The 25,896-nt window shown below is 39.3% G+C and overlaps 1 protein-coding gene across 1 annotated transcript in view; it reads right to left on the bottom strand.

The window, feature by feature from the left end:
- Nucleotides 1-25,896, bottom strand: part of LOC106611587 (leucine-rich repeat and immunoglobulin-like domain-containing nogo receptor-interacting protein 2) — a 467,988-nt gene that overhangs the window by 193,190 nt on the left and 248,902 nt on the right. The window contains exon 4 of the mRNA XM_014211957.2: nucleotides 6,956-7,034. The gene's annotated coding sequence lies outside the window, so the exon portion shown is untranslated. The remainder of the gene's footprint in view (nucleotides 1-6,955; nucleotides 7,035-25,896) is intronic.

The following is a 25,896-nucleotide window of genomic DNA, read 5'->3' as shown; positions in this document are numbered from 1 at the left end:
GTCAAAACCTGTTATCTGCCCTAGGGGATGTGTGAGTTGGCTAGTGTCTTTAAACCACATTCTGTAATAGTGGGCCACCAACAATAACGTAAACAATGGGGCAAGTGCATGAGATATGTGACAGATTGAATATTCACGGAGAGGAGGCAACGAGGGCATTATTACTTCAAGCTTTTATTCAATCATGTGATATGTGGAAACCGTTTTTATCTTCAATGGCCAGACGAGAAAAGTAGTAACCTTGATATGTGCTGAGGAAAATATTGATTTAATACTTAGGCCTGCCCATTGCTAGAGGGAACAATACATATATACAGTAGGTAAACTAATAATTAATTGATTTAGGTTCAAACAGAGCTTATCAACCAGAACACTGAAAATCACCTTGAACACGTGTGGTATTTTAAGAATTCATTGATAATGGTATAGCAGATAGTGAGAAAGCACTTTTGTCATTTGAAATGTTCTACTGCTCCTCCTCTTCCTCCTACAAATACTTATTTTGCATTTCTACTTCCAATACACCTAATTATATTGATCCGCATCAAAGATAACTTTACTTTTCTTTGTGGTATTAAAAGAACTAGGTAATGCAAATCTAATTGCAAAGATATACTTTGAGTGTACAACAGAACACCTTCCTAATATTGAGTTACATCCTCCCTTTGCCCTCAGAAAAGCCTCAATTCGTTGGGACATGGACTCTAAAGGGGTCGAAAACATTCCACAGGGATGCTGGCCCATGTTGACTCCAATTCTTCCCACAGTTGGGTCAAGTTGGCTGGAAGTCCTTTAAGTATTTTGTCTTGCCCATTCACCCTCTAAATGGCACACATACACAATCCATGTCTCAATTGCCCCAAGGCTTAAAAATCCTTCTTTAACCTGTCTCCTCCCCTTCGTCTACACTTTAAGAAGTGGATTTAACAAGTGACATCAATAAGGGATCATAGCTTTCACCTGGATTCCCATGGTCAGTCTGTCATGGAAAGATCAGGTGTTCTTGAAGTATTGTACAGTCAGTGTATATTTTGTTGTTGTGATACTGCACAACCCAACAGCACTGTTTAAACACATTCAGAGGAGTGAAGAACTGAGCCAGAAAGGATTATCTCATTTTAATTTTATTAAAAACCATCAATATGCACACTATCAATACTGTGTACCCACTTGCCAGTTGCCAACAAGCAGGTGGTAAAAATTCCATCAATGATTAAGCAAATGAATACATGTATTGATTCAATTTTTTTTAACCAGGCAAGTCAGTTAAGAACAAATTCTTATTTATAATGATGATCTAGGAACATTGGTTTAACTGCCTTGTTCGGAGGGAGAATAACCGATTTTTACCGTGTCAGCTTGGGGATTCGATCTAGCAACCTTTCGTTGACTGGCCCAACGCTCTAACCATTAGGCTACCTGCTACCTGCCGCCATATGTAATGAAGTTTCTTTATTTTGAGCCAATGGGGCATACTTATGGGTTCCTAGTTTTGCTGAGGACAATTCTCATTGATGCAATCATCTGAAACTATAGCACATCGTCCGATGGCTGAACAGTGCCCACCAGACAGCATGGTAGCATCCCAAATGGCACCCTATTCCCTATAAAGTGCACTACTTATGACCAGAGCCCTATAGGCCTTGATGAAAAGTAGTGCACTGTGTAGGGAATAGGAGGCCATTTGGAACACAGACCATGTTATACTGATCAGAGAAATCTGGAGAGTTTGAGGCAATTTAGTCTAATACATTGTTTACAATTCATCTTCAACTGGATGTTTTACATGTAGCTTAAATAGGCACATCAAAGTTTGCGTCAATAAAATCTGTGGAGAGACACAGCGTCTTAATTGAGTTTCAAAAGAGTACGCCACGCCCTGCTGAGTCATCCTGTGAGAACGGAGAGATTAACATTTTACAGTGATACTGTGGAATGACACTATCTGTCACCTCTGCTTGCTTTTCAATCAAGACCCAGCATCTCTATATTCCTTCATGTTGAGCGGCTGGGAGAAAGTCTGTCTGAGTTTTGATTTGTTATATAAAAACTTGTGTCAGTATGAGTGTTATGGATTAACAGAGTTGGGTATCCTCCTTCCCAAAGATGTTGGGCTGAACACACATGTAGCGGTGGAACATGGCTTGGATGAGAGTGATGTGTGCAGAAAGGACTTGAGTGGCATTGATTAATGCAAGATAAGCAATAGGGGCTTGCATGCATTGTTAAAAATTAGATAATAGCATAAACACATAACACAATTCCCACCAGAAATCATCTCAGCCAAAGGTGATAAAATATCCAGTGAGACATCCCAAAAGTAACTTTGTGCTGAAAGTATATAGTTCATCAATAACCTTCAACAGCATTTTTTATTTGAATATTCATAATTCACACAAAAAAATGTGATTCCTCATTTTACTATTAATAGCTCAGAAATGGTTTGATGAGGGCCCAATGCATGCTGGGGAATGTGAATCACAGTGTACATAAACCAATCCTTTTGCCAACTAGATCTGGAGGGCCAGTCCCCTAAGGTACAGTGCTGTGGAGTTGTGGGCAGAGAGCTTGATAAATATTGGAAATTATAATGCAAAACTAACCAAGGATAAAAAACCTTAGGGAAGGCAAAATTCAGTAATCTTTGGGAACAAACACAAATATCTTCCATATTCAAGGTGACATTTGAAGCTCATGATATTTATAGAACATTCACCCTCAACTGTAATCGACAGATGACCTCTAATGACGACTCCATACTGTTTGAAATATAACCTCAATTCCTTCAATCTGTTTTGAATGGCATTATAATTTCATTTTATATCACAAGAAGCAGTTAGTGGGCTACTGTTATGCCTCAGATAAGTGTCAGATCCAACTCAGTTTGTTCTTTTAATCCAGTTAGTGTACATATCCTTTAATAAAAGCAAATATAGTTTAATTCCAAAACACTATACAATGCCTTGAAGAAGTATTTTCCCCGTTTCTGATTTTCTCTATTTTTGCACGTTTTATGCTGAATGTTATCAGATCTTCAACCAAAACCTAATATTAGATAAAAGAAAACTGAGTGAACAAATAACAAAAAAATGTAGACCAATTTTATTTATTTAATTAACAAAGTTCTGCAACATCCAATTCCCCTGGGTGAAAAAGTAATTGGCCCCTTACACTCTGGGTTTTCAAGCATGAACTGCTCTTTTCAAGTCCTACGGTACCACAACATCTTAATTGGGATTAGGTATGGACTTTGACTAGGCCATTCAAAATCTTAAAATGTGTTGCGTTTTAGCCATTTCATGTAGACTTTGGAGTGACTACCTCATCTCTGTACCCCACACACACAATTATCTTTAAGATCCATCAGTCGAGGACTGAATGTCAAACACAGATTCAACCACAAAGACCAGGGAGGTTTTCCAATGCCTTAAAAGCAGATATTGACCCTTTGACATTAACCTTTGAGCATGGTGAAGTTATTAATTACACTTTAGCTGGTGTATCAATACACCCATTGACCACAAAGATACTTTGTTCTTCCTAACTTAGTTGCCAGAAAGGAAGAAAACCACTCAGGAATTTCACCATGAGGCTAATGGTGACTTTAAAACAGTTACAGAGTTTAATGACTATGATCAGAGAAAACTGAGGATCCTATACTAACAATTGAGAGTGAAAAGAAGGAAGCCTGTACAGAATACAAATATTCCAAAACATGCATCCTGCTTGCAACAAGGCACTTAAATAATACTGCAAAAAATGTGGCAAAGCAATTCACTTTTTATCATGAATACATAGTGTTATGTTTGTGGCAAATCCAGTACAACACATCATCCAGTACAACACTCTCCATATTTTCAAGCATATTGTTGGCTGCATCATGTTATGGGTATGCTTGCAATCGTTAAGGCCTTGGGAGTTTTACAGGATAAAAAATTAAACGGAATGGAGCCAAGCAGAGACAAAATCCTAGAGGAAAACCTGGTTCAGTCTGCTTTCCACCAGATACTGGGAGACAAATTCACCTTTCAGCAAGACAATAACCTAAAACCCATGGCCAAATCTAAACTGGAATTTCTTACCAAGAAGACTGTGAATGTTCCTGAATGTTCCTGAGTGGTTGAGTTACAGTTTTGACTTTAAAAAAATCTACCAAATTGACAGAGCTTGAAGAATTTTGTAAATAATTATGGGCAAATACTGTACAATCCAGGTGTGCAAAGCTCTTACAGACTTACTCAGAAAGACTCAAAGCTGTAATCGCTGCCAAAGGTGATTCTAACATGTATTGACTCAGGAGTGTGAATGCTTATGTAATTGAGATATTTCTGTATTTAATTTTCAATGAATGTGCAAATATTTCTAAAAACATGTTTTCACATTATGGGGTATTGTGCGTAGATGGGTGAGAAATTATCTACTGAATTCAGGCTCTTACACCACAGAATGTGGAATGAGTCAAAGGGTTTGATTACTTCTGAAGATACTGCATTTGTTTGAAACTTAGTTGGTTTATTTCAGAGAGACAAACAATCACATTTTGTTGCAAAACAAGATATATCCGCCTCTGCAAGGTTTTACACAGTCAAATGTGACAAATAATTACATGTCATAATTACAACCGTACAAATGATACATTTGTGACCGCAATATAAAAAAAGTATATATACTGAACAAAAATATAAACGCAACATGTAAAGTATTGGTCCCGTGTTTCATGAGCTGAAATAAAATACATTTTCCATACGCACAAAAAGCTTATTTCTCCATTACACAGTGTGCCTTGTGCTGGGTACAATATAAGGCAATTCTAAAGAGAATTTAATGTTCATTTCTCTACCATAAACTGCTTCCAACATTGTTCTAGAGAATTTAAGAGTGCGTCCAACCGGCCTCACAAGGGCAGTCTATATGTAACCATGCCAGCCCAGGACCTCCACATCCGGCTTCTTCACCTGTGGTATCGTCTGAGACCAGCCACCCGGACAGCTGATAAAACTGAGGAGCATTTCTGTCTGTTAAAAAGCCCTTTAGGAGGGGGAAAATTATTCTGATCGGATGGGCCATCTCCCCGGTGGGTGGGCCTGGCTCCCAAGTGGGTGGGCCTATCCCCAGTCATGTGAAATCTATAGATTGGGGCCTAATGAATGCAAAACACTATAGCATAAGGTTAAACTCGCCAAAAACTGAAACATCCTCTCACTGTCAACTGTGTTTATTTTCAGCAAACTTAACGTGTAAATATTTGTGTGAACATAAGATTCAACAACTGAGACATAAACTGAACAAGTTCCACAGACATGTGACTAACAGAAATGGAATAATGTGTGCCTGAACATAGGGCGGTCAAAATTAAAAGTAACAGTCAGTTTCTGGTGTGGCCAGCAGCTCCATTAAGTACTGCAGTGCATCTCCTCCTCATGGACTGCACCAGATTTGCCAGTTCTTGCTGTGAGATGTTACCCCACTCTTCCACCAAGGCACCTGCAAGTTCACAGACATTTCTGGGGGGAATAGCCCTAGCCCTCACCTTCCGATTCAACAGGTCCCAGAATTCCTCAATCGGATTGAGATCCGGGCAATTTGCTGGCCATGGCAGAACACTGACATTCCTTTCTTGCAGGAAATTACGCACAGAACGAGCAGTATGGCTGGTGGCATTATCATTGTCATCAGGTGTGATGTTCGAATGTACCGATCCTGTGCAGGTGTTGTTACACGTGGTCTACCACTGTCTCCCTGTAGAGCTGTCTTAGGTGTCTCACAGTACGGACATTGCAATTTATTGCCCTGGCCACATCTGCAGTCCTCATGCCTCCTTGCAGCATGCCTAAGGCACGTTCACGCAGATGAGCAGGGACCCTGGGCATTTTCTGTTGGTGTTTTTCAGAGTCAGTAGAAAGGCCTCTTTAGTTTCTAAGTTTCCATAACTGTGACCTTAATTGCCTGCCGTCTGTAAGCTGTTAGTGCCTTAACGACTGTTCCACAGGTGCATGTTCATTAATTGTTTATGGTTCATTGAACAAGCATGGGAAACAGTGTTTAAACCCTTTACAATGAAGATCTGTGAAGTTATTTGGATTTTACGAATTATCTTTGAAAGACAGGGTCATGAAAAAGGAAAGTTTATTTTTTTGCCGAGTTTAGATTTGTGTATATGTTAAATATACAGGATACAAACATTCAATCACATTTAAGCAATGAAAATATAGTGTTATGCAACAAAATCAATTTTAATACACATCTGAAATTGATTCATTTAAAATCTGAGAACAGTAATATTTTACAAACACATAAAGGTACCCATAAGCATTCCTTTCTGATGAAAAAACACAAATGTGAAGAATTGGTGTTTATCGCATTTCCCAAACTATAATTTCATGTTTCAGCAGTCAAATAGGATTTATGAGAGAAACAGCAATCTCTAATCATCCCTCTGTGGGTTGTATCATGGGAATATGTGGAACACGCAGTATATAGCCAATAAAGAATATTAGATTATGTAATGTCATTGCCTCATCTTATAAGATGTTATGCTGCTATAATGTAGATCTAATTCAGCCCTTACATTCCTCCTGGCTTCTATACAGCTAACCATCAATTTGATTCATGACGCCCTACTCTTTTCAATTCAATCGCATTGACTTCATTTCCTTTTTTTCCCCTCACAACAGGACCACGGTTTAGGAAAACACCCATAGGGTAAGGAATTACCTGCTGATCGCTTGGTATGTTTCAATACAACCACCTAACACCTTTCTCCTCTCCAAACTCAAAATAGCTCACGCTATGCATCAGAGACCTCCTTGATAAGTTAATCGGAACTATCTGTTACCAAATATAGAGAGAAATTCACTGGAGTCTGAACTGACATGGGAACGAAATCAACCACAATCGAAGCCAAACAGTTGAGACGAAAACAGATGATCAGACATTCTGAATGCTTGGTACTTACCACTTTGAGAAGCAATCATCCTCTCAGCCATGGCCTGTTCTTTTCGCCCCAGTTATCACTGTTTTTCAGGCTTCAATATCTGGTTGGAGAGAGAGAGAGAGCGAGAGCAAGAGAGATCGATCACAAGTAAGCTTATGATCTGGTAAGTAGAGTGTGGATCCAAACGTAAAGAACACAATTTCAATCAGTGTTCAAAACAAAATTGTTACAGACACGGTCAGAAGTTCACAATCAAAGAGAAAGGGATCAAAGGGAACGAGTCATTGTTAGTAACCATTATTTACTGTGTTACTTCAAACCTGAGCTACCTTGCACCAATAATTTTTTTCTTTGGGGGGAAAGATCAGATCAGCTTCAATATTGCAGATTGTGGGTACTATCAATGTAATTGTCATTTCCAATCCCATATATATATATATATATGTGTATGTATATATACATGTATGATATATATATGTATATATTCTTTTAAATAATATATTTTCCTTCTTTATTATTTTCCCACTAACCCTATCAACCTTCCCCTAACAGGAGTAAACTAATGGACAACATGTATGCTTCTACTTCCAGTTTATACATTCTACATACATTTTACGGACTGTACATTTTACATTCGTTTTTAAAAATGTTTTACCCTCAACCCCAACCATCTACAGTGCCTTGCAAAAGTATTCATCCCCCTTGCTGTTTTTCCAAAAAAAATTGCGTTACAACCTGTAATTAAAATTGATTTTTTTTTGGCTGGGGGATTTCATGTAATGGACATACACAAAATAGTCCAAATTGGTGAAGGGAAATGAAAAAAATTACTTGTTTCAAAAAGTATAAAAATAAAAACTGGAAAAGTGGTGCATAGGTATTCACCCCCTTTGCTATGAAGCCCCTAAATAAGATCTGGTGCAACCAATGTCCTTCAGAAGTCACATAATTAGTTAAATGAAGTCCACCTGTGTGCAATCTAAGTGTCACATGATCTGTCACATGATCTCAGTATATATACACTTGTTCTGAAATGCCCCAGAGTCTGCAACACCACTAAGCAAGGGGCACCATGAAGACCAAGGAGCTCTCCAAACAGGTCAGGGACAGAGTGGTGGAGAAGTACAGATCAGGGTTGGGTTTTAAAAAAATATCAGAAACTTTGAACATCTCACGGAGCAAAATTAAATCCATTATTAAAAAATGGAAAGAATATGGCACCACAACAAACCTGCCAAGAGACGGCCACCCACCAAAACTCACGGACCAGGCAAGGAGAGCATTTATCAGAGAGGCAACAAAGAGACCAAAGATAACCCTGAAGGAGCTGCAAAGCTCCACAGCAGAGATTGGAGAATCTGTCCATAGGACCACTTTAAGCCGTACACTCCACAGAGCTGGGCTTTAAGGAAGAGTGGCCAGAAAAAAGCCATTGCTTAAAGAAAAAAAATAAGGAAACACATTTGGTGTTTGCCAAAAGGCAGGTGGGAGACCCCCCAAACATATGGAAGAAGGTACTCTGATCAGATGAGACTAAAATGTAGCTTTTTGGCCATCAAGGAAAACGCTATGTCTGACGCAAACCCAACACCTCTCATCACCTTGAGAACGCCATCCCCGACGTGAAGCATGGTGGTGCAGCATCATGCTGTGGGTATGTTTTTCATCGGCAGGGACTGGGAAACTGGTCAGAATTGAAGGAATGATGGATGGCGCTAAATACAGGGAAATTCTTGAGGGAAACCTGTTACAGTCTTCCAGAGATTTGAGACTGGGACGGAGGTTTACCTTCCAGCAGGACAATGACCCTAAGCATACTGCTAAAGCAACACTCTAATTGTTTAAGGGGAAACATTTAAATGTCTTGGAATGGCCTAGTCAAAGCCCAAACCTCAATACAAATGAGAATCTGTGTATGACTTAAAGATTGCTGTACACCAGCGGAACCCATCCAACTTGAAGGAGCTGGAGCAGTTTTGCCTTGAGGAATGGTGAAATTGAAATAATCCAGGCGTGTATATAACCATTCTAATCGTTCTTTATCAAAATGCCTTTTCAAAATCAGCTATGAATATCAAGCCTCGTTTCCCAGATTTTTCATAGTTTTATATTGTTTCCAGGACTTGTCTTATATTATCTCATATGTACCGTCTATGTAAAAAAAAATGTCTGATTAGGATGAACAATAGCCAACAATACATTTTTTTCTATGGGCTATGCATTTTGCTTGAATTTTGGCATCACAACACTGAAGTGTAAAGGGTCTGCAGTTTATTTTAGGTGGACTGAATCTGTCACGATTGTCGTTGGTTAAGGAGGACCAAAATGCCGCAGGTATGTGTAAACTCATCTTCTTTATTATAAGGAAAGAAGGAAACCCCCAAATAAACACGTATACAAAAGAAACACACTGACAATAAACAGTCCTGTAAGGCTTGATGCTATACACGGAACAATCTCCCACAAATACACAGACAAACACACCCAACTAATATAGGACTTCCAATCAAAGGCAACACCACACAGCTGCCTTCAATTGGAAGTCCACCCCAATTAACCAAACATAGACATACAACCAGCTAGATCAACATAGAAATATGTAAAAAAGGAACAGTGCCCAAAAACCCCTGGAATACTTCAATCAAATGCCCTTTTAGAAAAAACACCACCCCAAACCACATAAACCAAATACCCTCTGCCACGTCCTGACCAAACTACAATAACAATTAACCCTTATACTGGCCAGGACGTGACAGAATCTTTATATTTACGACCTGGGTCCGGTTTCAGTAATAGTAAACTATATATTATATTCCTTATTTTCTACTTAGCTATATTACATTTTTTAAGAAGGTCACACCAAGGATAATTTAGCTTTTTTATTTAGAATTTTAAGACCACTTGATTTTTTTATATCTATATTTTTTTGAAAAATATTTTGGGGCCTTACTGCTATTAGACCATACAAACACATTGCATAACAGATTCGCTACATGGAAAAACAGATAGTCCCTCCCAAAAATCTTAGAGGAAGTTTGATCTGAAGTGTCTATCCTATATCTGAGAGATATAGAGACCCACAGTATGAGTCATAATACCCATAAAACCTAATGGTAAATCAATAATGTGTGATGCATACACAATGTGGGATGCATACACGAACACACCACACCCCTTCACACAAACACCTCTACCCCTCTCTCCCCTTCCACCCATAGACCGCCCCCACACCCACACACAAACACACATGCATACATACAAACTCACACATGACCACAAGCTCAGTTGTTCCATCCCCTAGCGGCTAGGGCCTAGCCCAACTCAAGAGTATACTTCATGTGTGAATGCATATTGAGAAGGCATGCCAAATTGAGCAGGAATGGGAACCAACCAATGTCTTGTCCTTTCTGATGGAGATAGGAAATCCTCCTTCCCCATCATTCACACACACTGGTCCCCTGTTCTTCCCAGGCACCTCTGTGCAGTCAAACCATTTTATTATTCTGTGCCGCCAGGGCCACAATAATTTATCCCATACCAATGAAATAGTGCACTTTTTGACCATCTCAAAAACCAAGCATATTGGCATAATCCAAAACCCCAAATGTAATGAATTTCGTTAGTATTTTTTTCTCCCTAACACAATCCTTTCCTGTCGCCTGTAAAACAGCATGACCTTAGTGATATACGTTGGTGTCTGTCTGTCTGTTGCTCTTGGAGCCAATAATGAGTCCCTCCACACAGGCTAGAGGGGGGCAGCACAGAGGAAGATGATTATGCGGAAGGAGTGCCTGAGTTGTTAATGAGACATGATGAGAGAGAGGAGTGAGGCTGATATGAATTCTTTATGCTGTGTCCCAAATTGCACTCTATTCTCCGTGTAGGTATAGGGTTCTGGTCAAAAGTAGTGCACTATATAATGAGTTTAAAGGCAGGGAGACAAAAAAAAACATTCAGGACAACTTGTAAAATCAGCCTTGACACCCAGTACTACTCGTACCCCATTAAGAGTTCAAGGACAAAAGCTGTCCTGCTATTTGATCATTTATCCATTGGATCCCATCGTTAAGCCAAATCTGACTTTTTCCACACTGCCTTGGGAATTTTGATTGGCTGCGAAATTGTGATTTCTTAACGGGAGATTAGACAGAGCTCCGAGCTAAATCATGGTTGCAATAAAATGAAAAGCAGAATAAACTATACAGACCAGCTGAACTGACATTGTTAGTGTCAAGCCAGCTTGATACTAGATAGTTATTGTCTGTGTTCACTACTCCCACCCCAATGAAGTAACATCAGGAACAAGACTATCTAAATAGGAAAAAGATAAATCGAAAAATATCACATATTACAACTGAAATTAAATTATTTGACTGGAAATGTCAATTATGAAGATTTATTTAACTTCTTTGGGGTAGGGGGCAGTATTTTGACATCCAGATGAAAAGCGTGCCCAAAGTATACTGCCTGTTACCCAGGCCCAGAACGTAGGATATACATCCAAAGTTTCCAGAACTGTTAAAATAATGTCTGTGAGTATAACAGAACTGATTTGGTAGGCAAAAACCTGAGAGAAATCCATCCAGGAAGTAGGATTTTTTTATGTTTGTAGTTTTCTATTGAATACCTTTACAGTATCCATTGACTTAGGACTCAAATTGCACTTCCTATGTCTTCCACTAGATGTCAACAGTCTTTAGAAATAGCTTCAGGCTTCTATTCTGAAAAATTAGAGAGTAAGACCAGTCTGAATGAGTGGACACTACAGTGGCCTAGAGATTTTTCATGTGCGAGACTGAGAGCGCGCCTTTCTTGTTTACCTTTTATATTGACGACGTTATTGTCCGGTTGAAATATTATCGATTATTTAGGCTAAAAACAATCTTAGGATTGATTATAAACATCATTTGACATGTTTCTCTGAACTTTACGGATACTATTTGGACTTTTCGTCTGCCTGTTTTGACTACGTTTGAGCCTGTGGATTACTGAACAAAACAGACAAACAAAACAGAGGTTTTTGGATATAAAGAGAGACTTTATCAAACAAAATGAACATTTATTGAGTAAATTAACGTCTTCAGAGTGCAACCATAAAAATATCATCAAAGGTAAGTGATTCATTTTATCTCTATTTCTGACTTGTGTAACTCTTCTACTTGGCTGGTTACTGTTTGTAATGATTTGTCTGCTGGGCGCTGTTCTCAGATAATCGCTAGTGTCCCACGTACCCTAGTCAGGTTAACATGTTTAATGCCTACAATGAAAATAAAGTTATTGAAGACCAACTGCTAATTAATTGCCACATTGTAAATAAAAGTAATGTGGATTGCAGCAACATGTGTGATAGACAATTTAAATATCATTATAACAAAGCACTTTGCATCTGTTTCTTCGATTTAAGATTACGACTTCCAAATAATAAATTACTCTCCCTACTGACTACTGCATTTGGGGCACCGATCTTCAGGGGGCCCACACTGATTTTGTTAGTCACTCTTAGCTATCATATTAACATGGCATAAGTCATGGAAAAATGTGTAGGATTGCAGGAAATGAGCTTTAAAACGGCTAAGATTTCTCTCCATCCCATGGCAAAATGGGTAGAATTGCATAAAATGTATAATACAATTGCAACATTTTCTATCCGCCCCATGGCAAAATACTTGCAGATTTCAAGGTAATTTCCTCCTATTCTACATATTTAGCCATGAGTCAGAGAGAATTTTTCCATTTTGAAGCACATTTCTTGCAACTCTACACATTATGCTATCGTATGCTATCTGGAGGGTCTCGACCCACAACCCCCAAAATGCTAAATATGTTGGGGGCTGCCTGGAGATCTCGTTCGGTAATCCGTCCCTGAATATACCACAGTAGGCCTAGGCTATTGGCCTTATTATTGTAGCCCTGTAAAAAATATATAAAGGTTACATTTTGAGTGTTATTATGTTGTTCTAAAAATAAATCAATAATCGGCGCTATCCACACAACATTGGAAATGTTACTCTTCTTTAGCAGCCTAACCAGAAACAGAGGAAACAAAACAAATTATAATATAATTTGTGCAACTTTAAATACATTTATTATAATACAATAAAATGTCATTTAAAAATACAACCAATCACAATTTAGATTCAAATGTCAAATGTGTAACTTACAATTCAGGAGTATTTCCTATACCCCTCTTGATAAGAAATTGCCATATTTTATTAAGACATTCATCCATTACATAAATTGGAAATTAAAATGTAATCACACACCATTCATAAAATGTGTAGGGTAGGCAACATTGCCATAGTAGATTTGCCTTGGTAAACGAGGAAATTAAAAACTTTATTTCAGGATTAAATTGTTCCGAGGATAATATCCACGAGAGCGAAATAACATAGATTTTTTGTTGTTGCAGAAATAAGGACTTAGGGTTAACCCGAACATCCGCTTCAGAGAAAGGTAAATTGGTGGCCAATAATGGTTGCAATAGAAATCAGTTGTGCAGGTGACTTTAGCACGTATTGATGGTTTAACGAGAGACAAGCTGGGGATTAATCTGGTGGCCGTCAATGGTTGCAATTAGCCCTAAGATTATACATTTATTTGGTTGTGATCTTTGAACAATGCCTATTTTGGATGCAGCAGTTGTTAGCTAGAATGCTAACACTCATTGACATGGCTGGTAGCGAAGCAGGTCAAAGAGCCATTTCACTGGTTGAAGTTGAAGTGTTTTTTAAGTATAACACAGTGTTGTGACAATAACACAAACATGATATTAAGCAGGACATTAATAAAAGCCTTAAAATCCAATTATAATCCAAAAGTAGTGTGAAATGCACTCATAAGCACCATGTAAAAGGAGTCTTTTTTTACTGACAGTACATGAGAACTGCCGTGTTCTGCATCCAAATTGTGCACATCACCCATGTGCGGCAATGTTTGATAACACAGAAAGGGGCATATTAATGTATTATAAATTAATACCTTTCCTTTTAGGGCCACCGTATATTAACATTATGCAGTTCCAAAACTAAATATTTAATGCAGAATATAAGGTTCCATGCCTTGTGGTAAAGGCACTGCTGCAGCATTTTCTACCTGCAATGTAGATGAATAACATGGAAGTCACCACTAACCCTTCTTAATTACAAGACCATCTTGCATGTTAATTGTCAAGAGCGCCTGGGTGCTGAGAACATTGTAGCCAAAATGCATTTGTTCAAACCCCAACTTTTGCATCAGCTCAACTGAGACTGACACTATCCTAACCTGCCAGCCTAATTACCTGCTTTGCAAATTTCTGTCAGTGAATTGGTTGTAATATTTCCCCTGTCAGCACTTGTGACTTCTGGCAATGAACCTGTGTGAGAGTCAATCGTAGCTCTCCTTCCTCTAGGAACCTATAAAGAACAAAAAATAAATGCAACATGTAAAGTCTTGGTCCCATGTTTCATGAGCTGAAAGAATATATCACAGACATTTTTCTTACGCAAAAAAAAAAAAACTTATTTCACTCAAATGTAGTGCTCAAATTTGTTAGTGAGCATTTCTCCTTTGCCAATATAATCCATCCACCTGACAGGTGTGGCATATCAAGAAGCTGATTAAATACCATGATCATTACAGAGGTGCACCTTGTGCTGGGGACAATAAAAGGCTACTCTAGAATGTGCAGTATTGTCACACAGAACAATGGGTTATGGTGTGGGCAGGCAGAGGCTATGGACAACGAACACAATATTATTGCATTTCATCGGTGGCAATTTGAATGCACAGAGATACTGTGACGAGATCCTGAGGCCCACTGTCGTGATCTTCATCTACTGCCATAATGTCATGTTTCAGCATGATAATGCAAGGCCCCATGTCACAAGGATCTGTACACAAATTCTGGAAGCTGAAAATGTTTAAGCAAATACTGGAAGCTGGAAGCTGCAAATGTTTGAGCAAATACTTAATTTTACACTTTGGATTGTGTATCAACATACACAGTCACTACAAAGATACAGACGCCCTTCCTAAATGACTTGCCGAAGATGAAGGAAACCGCTCAGGGATTTCACCATGAGGCCAATGGGGATTTTAAAACGGTTAAGAGTTTAATGGCTATGATAGGAGATAACTGTGGATGGATCAACAACATTATAGTTACTGCACAATACTAATGTAAATTAGTGAAAAGAAGGAAGCCTGTACAGAATAAACATATTCAAAAACATGCATCCTGTTTGCAATAAGGCACTAAGCACTAAAGTAATACTGCAAAAAATGTGGCAAAAGAAATTTACTTTTTGTCCTGAAAAAAAAGTGTAATGTTTGGGGAAAATCCAACAGTACCACTGTTCATATTTTAAAGAATGGTGGTGACTGCATAGTTTTATGGGTATGCTTGTCATCGGCAAGGACTAAGTAGTTTTTTTATAGGATGAAAATAAACGGAATAGATCCAAGCACAAGCAAAATCCTGGAGGAAAATCTGGCTCAGTCTGCTTTCCAACAGACACTGGAAAACAAATTCACCTTTCAGCAAGACATTAACCTAAAACACAAGGTCAAGACGACATTGTATGTTCCTGAGTGGCCTACTTACAGTTTTGATTTAAATCGGCTTGAAAAATCTATGGCGAGACTTGAAAATGGATGTCTAGCAATGATCAACAACCAACTTGACATTTTTTTTTAAGAATAATGGCCAAATATTGTACAATCCAGGTGTACAAGCTCTTAGAGACTTACCCAGAAATACTCTCAGCTGTAATCACAGCCAAAGGTGATTCTAACATGTATGACTCAGGTGGTATAATAATTATCTAATCAAGAAAAATACGTGTTCAATTAATTTAAAAAAAGAATAATAACCTTGCACTTTGACGTTACAGTGTATTTTGTGTATGTCATTGACAAAAATGAGAATTTAATACATTTTAGTCCCACTTTGTAACACAACAAAATGTGGAAAACGTTAAGGGGTGTGAATACTTTTTGAAGGAACTGAAGTATAAAAGACCAATGAGAAATGCTTTCTCACCAAAGCTGAACGGGTGTCTTTTCATCTAAAGAAGCTCCGTTTAATACAGATAATCTAATTACTTTGCACAGCTGGACATCCTTTACACATTCCTTTCAATCTTAAGCATTTGATTATTTGTAAACACATGCTTGATTTACTCCTTACTGTGCGCAAATCTGTCGGCTAGTTGTGATGGATGACAAGAAACCAATTAATCACATCATTATAGCAATTAAAAACCATGTTTGCTCCGATGGAGGTAAAAAACAGAGAAGTGATAGGAAGTTGATCTGATTCACCAACGCTCCCTCTCAAATAAATAAATAGATACAATAAAACGGTGCCATAAACAATATATTATTTATGCAGAGGTTAGGGAGGTCTTTCTATTGACACTTATTTATAATATACTGCTCAAAAAAATAAAGGGAACACTTAAACAACACAATGTAACTCCAAGTCAATCACACTTCTGTGAAATCAAACTGTCCACTTAGGAAGCAACACTGATTGACAATACATTTCACATGCTGTTGTGCAAATGGAATAGACAACAGGTGGAAATTATAGGCAATAAGCAAGACACCCCCAATAAAGGAGAGGTTCTGCAGGTAGAGACCACAGACCACTTCTCAGTTCCTATGCTTCCTGGCTGATGTTTTGGTCACTTTTGAATGCTGGCGGTGCTTTCACTCTAGTGGTAGCATGAAACGGAATCTACAACCCACACAAGTGGCTCAGGTAGTGCAGCTCATCCAGGATGGCACATCAATGCGAGCTGTGGCAAGAAGGTTTGCTGTGTCTGTCAGCGTAGTGTCCAGAGCATGGAGGCGCTACCAGGAGACAGGCCAGTACATCAGGAGACGTGGAGGAGGCCGTAGGAGGGCAACAACCCAGCAGCAGAACCGCTACCTCCACCTTTGTGCAAGGAGGAGCAGGAGGAGCACTGCCAGAGCCCTGCAAAATGACCTCCAGCAGGCCACAAATGTGCATGTGTCTGCTCAAACAGTCAGAAACAGACTCAATGAGGGTGGTATGAGGGCCCGACGTCCACAGGTGGGGGTTGTGCTTACAGCCCAACACCACGCAGGACGTTTGGCATTTGCCAGAGAACACCAAGATTGGCAAATTCGCCACTGGTGCTCTGTGCTCTTCACAGATGAAAGCAGGTTCACACTGAGCCCGTGACAGACGTGACAGAGTCTGGAGATGCCGTGGAGAACGTTCTGCTGCCTGCAACATCCTCCAGCATGACCGGTTTGGGGGTGGGTCAGTCATGGTGTGGGGTGGCATTTCTTTGGGGGGGCCGCACAGCCCTCTATGTGCTCGCCAGAGGTAGCCTGACTGCCATTAGGTACCGAGATGAGATCCTCATACCCCTTGTGAGACTATATGCTGGTGTGGTTGGCCCTGGGTTCCTCCTAATGCAAGACAATGCTAGACCTCATGTGGCTGGAGTGTGTCAGCAGTTCCTGCAAGAGGAAGGCATTGATGCTATGGACTGGCCCGCCCGTTCCCCAGACCTGAATCCAATTGAGCACATCTGGGACATCATGTCTCGCTCCATCCACCAACGCCACGTTGCACCACAGACTGTCCAGGAGTTGGCGGATGCTTTAGTCCAGGTCTGGGAGGAGATCCCTCAGGAGACCATCCGCCACCTCATCAGGAGCATGCCCAGGCGTTGTAGGGAGGTCATACAGGCACGTGGAGGCCACACACACTACTGAGCCTCATTTTGACTTGTTTTTAAGGACATTACATCAAAGTTGGATCAGCCTGTAGTGTGTTTTTCCACTTTAATTTTTTAGTGTGACTCCAAATCCAGACCTCCATGGGTTGATAAATTGGATTTCCATTGATTATTTTTGTGTGATTTTGTTGTCAGCACATTCAACTATGTAAAGAAAAAAGTATTTATTAAGATTATTTATTTCATTCAGATCTAGGATGTGTTGTTTAAGTGTTCCCTTTATTTTTTTGAGCAGTGTATATCTATGTTTGCATTAGGAATATGAAACATGAGAACTGGACTGGGTGTACTATAGCCACCCTAACGTGGAGTATTTACTGTATAAATACAGGTTCCATCCATAGCAACTTAAGTATGTACCCTTGTTATCCAGACCCTATTAACAAAGCACATTAGACATTTTATACCTTCTGTGTTCTTTCTTTTCTTAACCACCACTCCACCACCTCCAAACATATTAACTCCAACAGGCAGTGTTTGCAGCGCTCTGTGGCACTCAGGTCCTGAAGGGCTCGATATCAAATAAAGCAGACTTGACTGGCTATGGCTCACATGGCCTCCGAGTGGCTCCTCTGAGGGAAGCAGGGCGGCAGAAGAAACTGCAGCTCCACATGCTCCCTCTCTGTTCCCCTCTGCCGACTCAGTGGCCCACGTTTCGTTAATGAGAACCGGCAACACACACAGACACATGTACCGTGTCGACTCTAATTATATTACAAAGCACTGCCCCTCCACCGAGGCCCCCAGTGGCATTGTGTAATGTACTCCAAAGGGTTTCTAAAAGGCAAAACATCTTAATGTGCATTCTGAGTGCATCCAGTTGAAGCACATAAAAAAATGCTAACAACAAAACAGTAGATGCCAGCAAGGATCATTGTTCTGCATTTTGTATGTTATTCTTGCTATCTCGCTGCTTGTGTGGTACTTGCCACTGTAAGGACATGGCACTACTTCTACATGTAGAATGCTGTATTTTTTTCCACTTTAGAGCTAAGAATGTGTTACAGAGATCATTATACAAACATAATGAGCTTGTTAGGGTGATGTCACCTCCTGGGCAGACAGTTAGTCCCCTGCTATGGGATGCCATAGGACGAGCGCAGGAGCTATGATTTACTCTTTTAACCACGAATTGCACTTGAATGGGTTTTGTTGGAAAAATTGAATTTGACCATAATCTACCACTTTAGCTATTATATGGTGTTGTAATAACCTTATTATACCTTTTGCAACAGGGTCATTTCAGGTGTGGTCGAGTCTGACGGCGGGAAATGGCCTAGAGAACAATTGGTTCAAATTCCACTTGAAGGCACTTCAGACGAGTATCTAAAGAAAACATTGATAGCTACATATAAACTGAAATTATATTGCAATACTGCTGAGCCTTGAAGAACAAGGAAGTATTCTCAAAGGGAAATAAGTTTTGGGACAAAAATTACATCCTCTCTCACCTGGATGAATGTTATTATGGAAGAGTGTTAGAATGAAAAGAGAAAAGGGCAGTGCATTCACCTGAATATGTTGGTGCTGCATGATCTTCAATATGTGCGTACTGCCAGTTATAATATGCATTAGATACCATTAGTCACACAGACAAGAGTAAAATAGGAATTACAATAATAAACAGTAGTGGTGCTTGGGTAAAAGCACTGGGGAAGCCAGGGAAAAAAAGCCATATTACAACCTACGTGTTATGGTAATTGCAATGTTCGCTCAATAACCGGAGAGCAACCTCTGTCCTGTGAAGTTTACAAAGCATATTGTATGTAACAAACAGTTACATGACATACAGCACGGTAAAGCAAGTTAACTTCTTTGGGATAGGGGGCAGTATTTTCACGGCCGGATAAAAAACGTACCCGATTTAATCTGGTTACTACTCCTGCCCAGAAACTATAATATGCATATAATTAGTAGATTTGGATAGAAAACACTCTAAAGTTTCTAAAACTGTTCTAATGGTGTCTGTGAGTATAACAGAACTCATATGGCAGGCCAAAACCTGAGAAGATTCCATACAGGAAGTGCCCTGTCTGACAATTTGTTGTCCTTCTGTTGCATTTCTATCGACATTACAGCATCTGTGCTGTAACGTAACACTTTCTAATGCTTCCATTGGCTCTCTAAAGCCACCAGAAAGTGGAATGGAGTGTCTGCTGTCTCTGGGCAAAGTATAGGAGCAGAGTTTGTAAGTGGTCAGCCTGGGGACAGTGAGACTGGAGATAAAGGTTCACAAGAACTCGCCATGTTTTTCTTTCAGTCTTTGAATGAATACAACATTGCCCAGTTGGAAAATGTTCACTATTTTATGAGAAAAATAGCATAAAAATTGATTTTAAACAGCGTTTGACATGCTTCGAAGTACGGTAATTTAATATTTTTTATTTTTTTGTCACGCAATGCCCTCGCGCGTTACCCTTCGGATAGTGACCTGAACGCACAAACAAAATGGAGGTATTTGGATATAACTATGGATTATTTGGAACCAAAACAACATTTGTTGTTGAAGTAGAAGTCCTGGGAGTGCATTCTGACGAAGAACAGCAAAGGTAATACAATTTTTCTAATAGTAATTCTGAGTTTAGGTGACCCCGAAGTTAGCGGATGTCAAAATAGCTAGCCGTGATGGCCGAGCTATATACTCAGAATATTGCAAAATGTGCTTTCGCCGAAAAACTATTATAAAATCGTACATAGCGATTGCATAAAGGAGTTCTGTATCTATAATTCTTAAAATAATTGTTATGTATTTTGTCAACGTTTATCATGATTAATTTAGTAAATTCACCAGAAGTTTTCGGTGGGTATGGTAGTTCTGAACATCACATGCTAATATAAAAAGCTGTTTTTTGATATAAATATGAACTTGATTGAACAAAACATGCATGTATTGTTTAACCTCTTACATCTAGACGTTCCGCTAGCGGAACACCTGCTCCAATATCCAATGATAGGCGTGGCGCGAATTACAAATTCCTCAAAAATACAAAAACTTCCATTTTTCAAACATATGACTATTTCACATCATTTTAAAGACAAGACTCTCCTTTATCTAACCACACTGTCCAATTTCAAAAAGGCTTTACAGCGAAAGCAAAACATTAGATTATGTCAGCAGAGTACCCAGCCAGAAATAATCAGACACCCATTTTTCAAGCTAGCATATAATGTCACAAAAAACAAAACCACAGCTAAATGCAGAACTAACCTTTGATGATCTTCATCAGATGACACACCTAGGACATTATGTTATACAATACATGCATGTTTTGTTCAATCAAGTTCATATTTATATCAAAAACCAGCTTTTTACATTAGCATGTGACGTTCAGAACTAGCAAACCCCCCGCAAACCTCCGGTGAATTTACTAAATTACTCACGATAAACGTTCACATAAAACATAACAATTATTTTAAGAATTATAGATACAGAACTCCTTTGTGCAATCGAGGTGTCCGATTTTAAAATAGCTTTTCGGTGAAAGCACATTTTGCAATATTCTGAGTAGATAGCCCAGCCATCACGGCTAGCTTTTTAGACACCCACCAAGTTTAGCCCTGACCAAACTCCGATTTACTATTACAAAAGTTTGATTACCTTTGGTGTGCTTCGTCAGAATGCACTCCCAGGACTGCTACTTCAATAACAAATGTTGGTTTGGTTCAAAATAATGCATCGTTATATCCAAATAGCGGCGTTTTGTTCGTGCGTTCAAGACACTATCCGAAGTGTAAATAAGGGTCACGAGCATGGCGCATTTCGTGACAAAAGATTTGTAAATATTCCATTACCGTACTTCGAAGCATGTCAACCGCTATTTAAAATCAATTTTTATGCCATTTTTCTCATAAAAAAGCGATAATATTCCGACCGGGAATCTGCGTTTAGGTAAACAGACGAAAGAAAACAAAGCATAGGGTCGACTCGGGCACGCGCCTGAGTCTCACAGTATTGTGACCAGCCACTATCCAAACGCGCTACTTTTTTCCAGCCAGAGCCTGCAAAGCCACGATTCAGCTTTTTGCCGCCTTCTGAGAGCCCATGGGAGCCGTAGGAAGTGTCACGTAACAGCAGAGATCCCCTGTAATGGATAGAGATAATCAAGAAGGGCAAGAAATTGTCAAACAGGGCACTTCCTGCATGGAATCTTCTCAGGTTTTGGCCTGCCAAATGAGTTCTGTTATACTCACAGACACCATTCAAACAGTTTTAGAAACTTTGGAGTGTTTTCTATCCAAAGCTAATAATTATATGCATATTCTAGTTTCTGGGCAGGAGTAATAATCAGATTAAATCGGGTAAGTTTTTTATCCGGCTGTGAAAATACTGCCCCCTAGACATAACAGGATAACATAATGTCCTAGGAGTGTCATCTGATGAAGATCATCAAAGGTTATTGCTGCATTTAGCTGTGGTTTGGGTTTATGTGACATATATGCTTGCTTGGAAATGGCTGTGTGATTATTTGTGTCTATGTACTCTCCTAACATAATCTTATGTTTTGCTTTCGCTGTAAAGCCTTTTTGAAATCGGACAATGTGGTTAGATTTACGAGAGTCTTATCTTTAAAATGGTGTAAAATAGTTGATTGTTTGAGAAAATGTAATTGTGGTATTTTAGTTGGTTTTGTATTTCTTGCCGTGCGATGCCATTGGCTGTTGGCTAGGGGTTCCGCTAGCGGAACGTCTGTCCTCAACAGGTTAATGTTTCCGACATTTTCAACTACTTAACAACTATTGATTTAGAACACTGGAGAGTTACCGCAACTCACAAAGAAAAGAGGAGCTGCCATTTATTTCAATATCATAAAATCACCTATACTTAGTCTAATACAGTGACACCTAAAAAATTCCAAAATGATTCAGTCCAAATAACGTAAGCTAAGTATCCTGTGGCTGTCCATGGAACTGATTCCTGTGTGTGTGTGGTGTGCCTAAGTAGAAAAACATGACTCACCCTACTTGTAGAGTTACGCCAATGCCATCCTCCTCTGTTTCATGTTGTCGAAATGGTCTATGAGTCTGTCATACAGTACAGTTCACACTTTTATTTGTTGTTGTCCTAGGCTACCTGGCTAAAATGGTTGCTTGCTAGCCTAACTTTCTTTCATGGGCAATGATTAGCCAGCTAGTTGTTAAAAATCTAAATGGTAAAACATTTAAAAAGTTATCATTTTCAGATATAACAAAACAAAGTATATTCACGCCACCAAATCATTTATTAAAACACACCGTTTTGCAATCAAGGTCAACAGTAGCCTCAGCAGCACTCTGTATGGTAGCACCATGGTGCAGCCGGAGGACAGCTAGCTTCCGTACTCCTCTCGATACATTGACTGACAAAACCTAGGAGACTCATGGTTCTCACCCCCTTCCATTGATTTACACAGTAATTATGACAACTTCCAGAGGACGTCCTCCAACCTATCAGCGCTCTTGCTGCATGAACTGACATGTTGTCCACCCAATCAAAACATCAGAGAGTGAATCTAGTACTGAAAGCATAAGCTACAGCTAGCTAGTACTGCAGTGCATAAAATGTGGTGAGTAGTTGACTTAAATGGAGAGAAAGACAATAGTTTAACAGTTTTGCACAAATACATTTCTTAAAGAATGAAGGAGAAGCAAGAGAGAGATTTATTTCACTTTCAGTTTCACTTACTTAGCTAGCAAACACAGCTATAGCTAGTTTAGCCTACTCAAATACCCTGCTCAAACAGAGGGATGCTATACTAGCTATCTGGCTATGACTATCCAACACAACACTGGTACTCTTCCAAGTCAAGGTAAACTTTTGGTTTTACAGATTTATTACCCATCGGTGTAAGTGCTAAACTGTTAACTGACTATACACTGTAAAGTTACTGCATGATTGTAGCGGGTTTTCTAACACGTTAGCTATGTTGACTATGACGTTACTTTAGCTAATATTCTACAAAGATGTCGGCTGTGTGTAGCAATTATGATATGGTTTGGCTTGGAAAGTAATTTTTTTGCCTGGTTACAATAAGTTGATGTGTTGTGCTTTGAAGTCCACAAAGGAAGGGAAATGTGAGAGGAGGACAGCGCATAGATGGAAGAAGGAATACAACGTGGCTGCTATGAATGTGAACTGTTTGAATTGTTTAAGCGTTTAAGAGTTTCTCAAATGGAAGCAAACGAAACGGGGATAAACATACCTGAATTTGCCCAATAGAAACTCTAATTTGTAACATTTTCTCTCGACTTGTGTGCATTTACATTATAATCTTTCATTCATGGGCTAGGTTGTAGCAACCTCATGATGGTTATAGGGACAATGTTAGTATTATGTAGTAGCATTGATGTCACATTGAACTGGGTGAATGGAATATGAATGACAGTCACCCAACATGCTGTGATAGAAATAAAGCCATGCTCATGAAAAAAAAGTGTCCTCCCTCATCTTAAACAGCACTGAACGCCACTGACCTAGCTACATATTGAGCGACCATCCTCTCAGGCCAGAAGCACAATGTATGAAATTATGGTTGGATCAGAATCACCGTTATAATCATTGGCCAGTACGGAGAATTAGGTAAAACCACATTTCCAAATCCCTATCTCTGTCCATGGTTAATTTAGGAAAGGGACAATTTTAGCTAACTGGCTAGCTAGCTAGCCACCGGAGGACAACAACACAACGAGATGCAAGAGTTAAAATATATTTTTAAGCCAAATTCAAACTGACTTCCTTTGAAACTTATTTTTGGTGCGCCAGGACCATTCCCAGTTGAGCTCCCTTAGTTTGCTCAATGCTGATTGGCTATTAATGTATTTTTTTTTTTATCAAGGGAGGCCAAATGCTCGCTGGCTTCCCTTCCATTCAATGTTACAGGCGGCAACAATGTCATACTATTTTTGACCAGACAGCATCAGATAGAGGGGCGCTGTTTCGCTCGCTCGGATGCTTTCTCTGGTGAGAAACATTCATTCATTCTATTGCGAATTGAAGGAAAATTATGAAACACAGAGAGACTAAAGATTTTTGATTTTGTCTTGCTAAATCTTTTGGGGAAGCCTGGCTTCCCTTGGCATCCATGAATACACGCCACTGATAATAATAACAACACCTTTGGCATCCATGAATACACGCCACTGAAAATAATAACAACATCATTGACAACTGCAAGTCAATAAACATGTCCAAATATAGTACATCAAGTCGACAGAAATCAATTGTTCTCAAACAAGGCATATAGGGCTTTGTGTAAACTATATATGCTCCTGGAGCAAAACAATGGAGACTAATTGCTAGTTTACAGCACTTTCAATCTATAAATAGACTCATCAGTAGCAGAAGCATATATAGTTTCGGGACAACCGAAAAACACTTTTGGAACCCTTTTTTCTAAAAGTGTACCGTTGCTTATTATCATAAGATGAGATCAAAATCAAAAAGGGATACATGAATGGTCTGGTTTCTCAAAGACCTTCGGAAGATTTCATATTCGACTAAGAATAGCCTTTACCGCTTACACATAATGTTGGCACTTTGCTTTGCAGCTCTGCATAGGAAATGGTAACATGGATCTGTCTTGAATGGAGCGTACTGGCTTCATGGAATGCAGATCAACCTCAGACTACTATTGAGTGACAGTTTGGCAGGTCTAGCTGAAGTTTCTTCACCATCCCCCTTTACGACAGAGGTGGCTATGAAATATGGACAGTGGCAAATTGAGATTCATCAGGCATGCTGTCTTCCTCACTGAAATCTATATTCAATTTTGGAGCATCTGTTACGGCAGTGGCGGGCCGAGACACACTGTGATCGAGAATCGCTTAAGTGTTCTGAAATGTGTGCAGAGAAAGGCTATCTCTCCCCACTATCAGAGATGTTGAGTCTTTTAAAATCTGTTTCTTGGGAAACAACAACACACTCGTAATAAACAAATACAGATACTCACAAGCAAGGAGCTGCCATTTTGAGTCTATTTCACTGTCAGTGATATCATTACCAAGGTTCTTCTTTTTCGCCATTGGCATGAATGAACGACAGTGATCTAAAATCAAGCAGTGTCAAATGGTAATCATTTTCTTCAGAATAATTGAGTATCTCTCTGTCAAAGTATTGTTTGCATGTGGGGCTAAGATCTCCCTATTAGCAGTGAAGGTTTTCCTGGGGCCCTAATTTAGTTGAATGAGCCACAACAGTCTGGTCTCATGGGACCTCATCAGATTTAAAGA

The sequence above is a fragment of the Salmo salar genome, chromosome ssa09 (assembly GCF_905237065.1).
Source record: "Salmo salar chromosome ssa09, Ssal_v3.1, whole genome shotgun sequence".
Taxonomy (NCBI): Eukaryota; Metazoa; Chordata; class Actinopteri; order Salmoniformes; family Salmonidae; genus Salmo; species Salmo salar.
This window is presented reverse-complemented; position numbering and strand designations above follow the sequence as displayed.